General features: G+C 40.8%; 1 long non-coding RNA gene across 1 annotated transcript; it reads left to right on the top strand.

The window, feature by feature from the left end:
- The first annotated feature begins 9 nt into the window (after positions 1-9).
- On the top strand, positions 10-6,387 carry LOC138971453 (uncharacterized). Its single transcript, XR_011457258.1, has 5 exons — positions 10-172; positions 649-743; positions 1,812-1,874; positions 2,215-2,308; positions 6,151-6,387. It is a non-coding gene; the product is annotated as an uncharacterized lncRNA (long non-coding RNA).
- The last annotated feature ends 549 nt before the right edge of the window (positions 6,388-6,936 follow it).

The raw sequence follows: 6,936 nt of genomic DNA, 5'->3' as shown, positions 1-6,936 counted from the left end.
TCTTAGATTCATGATTGACCATGCAGGCTGATTGAGATCATAACATTGTGTTTGTTTGTGCTGGTGCAATGTGCAGATCAATGGCCCGGACCGCAGGATGACACAGTGATCAATACAACTTGCGTTCACCACTCAACATTGTCTTCCACCTAACTCAAGGGCAAAAATAAAGGTACATGGTGGTGAAATCATTGTGCAATTTATGTCTGTGAAGATCAAGATAGTTGTTAGCACTAACTGATCATGCTTATTATTATCAAGTTACATACACACTCCGCCCCAGCTCCACCCTAAACCCATAACAACACTCTCCAGTCCAACTACCCCCACCCTTCCGTGCAACATATGTTGCCGTCTGTACCTTGTTTGTGGTTATGGGGAGTGCTCAAATAGTTCCATAACTGTTAATATAAATTAAAAGTACTGAGAGTTTCATTTTCCATTGCTCTTCCCCTTCCTCACGTCACATTACACACTCCCTTTGCCCCATCCCCCACCCCCTCTCTCTTTCTATGCTCTCTTTTTTCTTTTACTTCTTCTTCTCTTTCTCTCTCTCTACCTGTATAAATCAGCTCTCTGGTTGTTGCTTCTGTAAGTGTAATGTAAAGTTCTACATCTCTGCATAAATTTTGTATTGTCATTTTTCAGAATGCCCTTGTAATAACTTCAGCGTCTGCCCATGGAGTCTATATAGGTCAAAGTCTCAAATGTGATGTGATCAAGAGGATGCCGCAATGATCCAGGTAATATTGCAAATACTCAAACTGATCTAAAAGCAGAAGCATAACGTGATCCACAAACATTTCTGCTTAAACATTACAGGGTTACAGTACACCCAGAAAAACAGCTGGATGTTAGTGCATAATTATCTGCAAGTGCAAGCAACATCGACCCTCTCCCCCTGCTCTTTTTCCATCAGCAAGAGCAACATTTATTTTCATGTACAACTTTTCTAGTGCCTCTTATGTTGTATAACTGTTGATATTTAAATGAAGCAAGTGTTTGTTTTCAATGGCACTGCATTTCCCATGTACACACACACACACACACACACACACACACACACACACACACACATTCGCATTGTCTCTGTCTGTCTGTCTGTCTGTGTCTGTCTGTGTCTGTCTGTCTCTGTCTCTCTCTCTCTCTCTGTTTTTACATAAGTAATTTTGATCACTTGCACTTCACTGGGATTTAGTTACTGAATCAGTCATTCAGTGAGAGTGTTATGTAGAGTAAGAGTATTGAGTCTGCTGCTGCTGCTGCTGTTGTTCTTACTCATTACTGTTTTTCCTCTCTGCATAATTCTTGTTCTCCCTTAAATTGCTGGTTGGATAAGATTTACAGTCCAGTGAGGTTACCCTCATGGAAATTCGGGCTGCTTTCTCCCCAGGGAAAGCGAGCTGCCATACATACGGCGCTACCCATATTTTTTTTTCTGCATGCGTGTATTCATGTTTCCTGAGACTTAATGCCGTGTGAGATGGAATTTTTTTACTTTATTCCAAGTCCCACGGGTATTTGATGGACATTTTTATCTATGCCTATACAATTTTGCCAGGAAAGACCCTTTTGTCAATCGTGGGATCTTTAACGTGCACACCCCAATGTAGTGTACACGAAGGGACCTCGGTTTTTCGTCTCATCCGAAAGACTAGCACTTGAACCCACCACCTAGGTTAGGAAAGGGGGGAGAAAATTGCGGCCTGACCCAGGCCTGAACACGCAACCTCTCGCTTCCGAGCGCAAGTGCGTTACCACTCGGCCACCCAGTCCCGCATATTATCCTGGTGTTATTTTCTTCATTACAGTATCTGTCCATTGAGTCTGCGTCTGAGCTGTGATGGGACCAAAAAGATTCCAGAATGAAAGAGGTAACTTTTACTGATCTTTATTTAGTTTATGGAGAAGTTGGTTCACATAATGCATTACAGAGTTGCTGCCTTTTTAGATATATTAAACATTGTACCAGTCATTACATGATCAAACTGTGTTAGCCACCCCACCTTCCCCGGTTCCCAGCTATCCTTCTATCCCCGCCTCTAAACCCCCACCCCAATCCTTCCATCTCCCCCAAATCAAATTTACTGACACAACACTGATTTTCATTTTACCTTATTTAAGTGTTCTTTGAATAAAATTATATAGCCTGTTGCTGCTGCAAATGTTGTTGTGACTGTTCTTCCTCAGTGTATATTTTTTTCGTTTCCTCAGAATGCAGTTCTCCCATGCACCACAGCGTCTATCAATGGAGTCTACAATATTGTCTGGGATGTGATTTGAGCAAGAGCATGTCAGAATGATCAAGGTAACTTTTTAAACACACAGAACTGATCAAACTGTAGAATTCAAGTACACAATTTCAGATGTTTTCAAATGCATAACATACTGCAACAGTCAGGGTCTTTCTCCACATAAAGAGTGTGAGGTTTTCTTGGTAAAATTGCGATTTTTGTCGCTATGCGCAGAGTGCGACCTTTTTATTTGATTTTTGAGTCACTTGAGAAAAAGTGACTCTATGTAATCGGTCAGTGTTAGTCTGTCCGGCCGGCCGGCCGGCCGGCCGTCCGTAGACACCACCTTAACGTTGGACTTTTCTCGGAAACTATCAAAGCGATCGGGCTCATATTTTGTTTAGTCGTGACCTCCAATGACCTCTACACTTTAACGATGGTTTCGTTGACCTTTGACCTTTTTCAAGGTCACAGGTCAGCGTCAAAGGAAAAATTAGACATTTTATATCTTTGACAAAGTTCATCGGATGTGATTGAAACTTTGTAGGATTATTCTTTACATCAAAGTATTTACATCTGTAGCCTTTTACGAACGTTATCAGAAAAACAAGGGAGATAACTAGCCTTTTCTGTTCGGCAACACACAACTTAACGTTGGGCTTTTCTCGGAAACTATAAAAGTGACCGGGCTCAAATTTTATGTGAACGTGACTCCCAGTGACCTCTACACTTTGACGTCTGCTTTGGTGACCTTTGACCTTTTTCAAGGTCACAGGTATGCTTCAGGTATGCATTGTGTTGTGAATAGCAATTTCTTCCTGTCCATCTGATGCCTCATATAATATTCAGAACTGCGAAAGTGACTCGATCGAGCGTTTGCTCTTCTTGTTGTACTATAAAGGCAGATATTCAAATAAAAGAAAGTCTTGCATGGGGAGGAAGGAATATGCATGAGGCTTTTGACAAGACAAACTGTCCTTATTAGAGCCTAAACATACGTTCCTTACCGTTAGAACCAAAATGTCAGACATCATAGATGCTCCAATTAAACAAAAGAAGGGCATCCTTTTACTTAAACATAATTATACACTGTAACCTGGTTGTGTTCTGTGGCAGTGCATAGTGGGAACCTTTTTGCTTAATGAATTTCACATGTGTCTGTAACTTGAATCTCCACCAAAAGAAGCTGGACGTAAAAAGGGGTGTCTAAAAAAAAGCGCCCTATTTCCTTTTTGATCTCTTTTTTTTTCGCAGTCAAAAATGTGATTAAAAAGAAAATAGGGAGGTTTTTTTTACCATCCTGTATAGTCTTGTTGTTCCCATGTAAAAACCTAGTCAAACATGTGGTGTCTGATATGCTGGGTAATATGGTGAGGAACATGCCTTTAAAGGCCCAGTGATAATTGTGAAAGCCGTTCTGCTCAGCTGGAATTTGATGAATTTTGTTGTTGTTGTGTTTAATGAAATGAATTCGCAAAAAGGAAAACAATTTTTTTTACTGTTCACACAAAGCACTTGTAGATAGTTGGTATGTGCCGCATGTCAGGGGTGGTCTTATTCAATCAATCAATATGAGGCTTATATTGCGCGTATTCCGTGGGTACAGTTCTAAGCGCAGGGATTTTTATTTTTTTATTTTTTTTATTTTTATGCAATTTATATCGCGCACATATTCAAGGCGCAGGGATTTATTTATGCCGTGTGAGATGGAATTTTTTTACACAATACATCACGCATTCACATCGGCCAGCAGATCGCAGCCATTTCGGCGCATATCCTACTTTTCACGGCCTATTATTCCAAGTCACACGGGTATTTTGGTGGACATTTTTATCTATGCCTATACAATTTTGCCAGGAAAGACCCTTTTGTCAATCGTGGGATCTTTAACGTGCACACCCCAATGTAGTGTACACGGAAGGGACCTCGGTTTTTCGTCTCATCCGAAAGACTAGCACTTGAACCCACCACCTAGGTTAGGAAAGGGGGGAGAAAATTGCTAACGCCCTGACCCAGGGTCGAACTCGCAACCTCTCGCTTCCGAGCGCAAGTGCGTTACCACTCGGCCACCCGGTCCTAATACATACAGGTAAACTGACAGGTACTTTTCCACAGTGGAACCCCCCTTTCAGACCCATTCATTTCAGACTTCCTCCTTTTTAAGATCTTGCTTCTTTAGATGTTCTGTGACGGGTGAAGTGGCGCGCAGTGGTAAGACGTCAGCCTCCTAATCGGGAGGTCGTGAGTTCGAATCCCGGTCGCTGCCGCCTGGTGGGTTAAGAGTGGAGATTTTTCCGATCTCCCAGGTCAACTTATGTGCAGACCTGCTTAGTGACTTAATCCCCTTCGTGTGTACACGCAAGCACAAGACCAAGTGCGCACGGAAAAGATCCTGTAAACCATGTCGGAGTTCGGTGGGTTATGGAAACACGAAAATACCCAGCATGCCTACTCAACGAAAGCGGAGTGAAGCTGACTATGCTCTCAGAGTATAGTGTGGGGAACCCAAATGGGCAAACGAGCTCACACGTCACCAGAATTTCTGGAACGCTGAAGAAGAAGAAGATGTTCTGTTCATAACCTGTAAATTACCCCCATTTTTAGACCCCTTCCATTTTAAGACTTGATTTTCTCACATTTTTTAAGGTCTTAAAAGGGGTTTCCCCTGTACTCCTAAAAAACCCTGACCCACAAAGTAATTTAATTATAACTGCTGTAATCGTTCCTTCCGTGTGCTATCATCTGTTGTTGTTTTTTTTTCTCCTGTGTTGTCTCATCCTCTGTGCGCCCTGAAAGAGACCTCCGGGTCGAAATTGCCGTACCTTGTCTTATCCAGCTGTGATCCCGCCTTCGTATTAATGTGAGGGCAGTACCTTTTTTAAACTTTCAATATTGACCGTACGTTTTGCATAAAACACCAATAATGAATTAAAAATACATCAGAAAATTATTTCCTCACTATACACAATAACCCCTCATTTAAAGGCTGACAAAGTCCTATTTAATTAGTTTACTTACTTCCAGGGCTTTTCCCATCGTTGCGGGGATGTATAAATTAAGCTTCCTGCAAAGTTTTAGGTTTGAAGTCCTTACCAATTACAAGAAATAATCAATTCTTAATAAAGTTTATTGCTATCTTTAGAAACAGTTCTCCAGGGCTTGGGCTATTTTTAGACCGTCAACACAGACAGTACAGCTTCGTCAATCCCTGCGTGAAGGAAATCGCTCACCTTCCACGTGCAAAACGTAGTGATATTGACACGCCAGATTAGCGCGGTAGCGGATTGTGCTAAGCAGGAAAGCGCGCTTTTCTGTATTCTTGTTAACTTCGCAATTTCCGGAAAACATCCACTTTCACTTTGAGACTGTTCTGTTTACATTCGACACTATCAACACCACTTTGCAATACTGAAATAATTTTTTCTGTTTTTGAAAGCTACAGCCAATCGTTATTATATCCCCTTAGGTACAGTTTTATAACATTATTGGCACATGTAAACAATAGGAATTAATTAATGAACGCTACGAAAAGGGCAGCCTTTAACCTATGAACTTGCAACTGTGTTGACCTGTGTAATGTAACATAGACCACCACCATCTCTCTCTCTGTCTCTGTCTCTCTCTTACACCCCTTACCTGTTCGCAAACCTTTACCCAAATGTATGCTAAATGTATATACAATACAAGACAAGACAAGACATGGCAAGACAAGACAAGTTAGGAAAAGGTTGCCAGTAGGCCAATAGAGGGATGACAAGACAAGGCATGACAAGACAAGACAGGACAGGACAGGGACCAAAAAAAAAAGAAAGAAAAAAAGAAAGATAACTAATTCGGTCAACAGATGTTAAAGAAATAAGCATTTGTTTGGGTTGAATGTTTGGGTGTCACCCTGTATATATTTGTATTTTTGCAGGACAGGGTCGAGTTGTGATGATGTCAGGGCGACTGAAGACACACCAACAAGTATTCTTCGGAAGTGTTTGGAACACAAATGAACATTATTTCATAATAAAAAGGCGGCTGACATTGATGTTCATATCGGTTCATGTTCATATTCTCAGCACAGACGTGTGCTTAGAAATCGGATGTTTAAGAACAAGAGACAACCCTGAATAAAGCCTTATGAAATATGGTTGGAGCTGGATCAAAAGTGTGTGTGTGTGTGTGTGATTGAAGGGCAACATTTATAAATGATGAGACAGAAAGCTAAAGCACATCCTTTTATCGTACGTTCCATATCGTCCTCCTACTTTAAATGCTTGCTAATACAGACGTTCTCCAAGAAAATGTCTATCCAGTAATGTTTTGTTTATCGCAATGAAAGCTTTTTTTTGAGAAGAATGAAGAGGAATCAAATTTTTAAAAAACAAAAAAACAAGACAATTGAATTGCTCAAAACGTAAAGAAACAGGATGATTTTGGTTCAGTAGTACTATTTGTAGACCCTTAAAGCAATACATCCACAAGGGATTCCAGTGTATCAGTGCAAATAGAAAATTTCTGATATAACTTGAAAATTAAAACAGACTGAATTGTGATAAAAAGAACCAAAATACCGAGTAGTTTTTTTTTAGGTCTCCCTCTTCACTCAATCCCCAAACTCATATTCTGTACCGAAAAGAGCTCAAACACACACGTGGACAGACAGACACGCACACACACTTTGGTAAACATCATGTATGCTTCTCGACTCTGCTGA

This window comes from Littorina saxatilis, linkage group LG7, assembly GCF_037325665.1.
Source record: "Littorina saxatilis isolate snail1 linkage group LG7, US_GU_Lsax_2.0, whole genome shotgun sequence".
Lineage (NCBI taxonomy): Eukaryota > Metazoa > Mollusca > Gastropoda > Littorinimorpha > Littorinidae > Littorina > Littorina saxatilis.
This window is presented reverse-complemented; position numbering and strand designations above follow the sequence as displayed.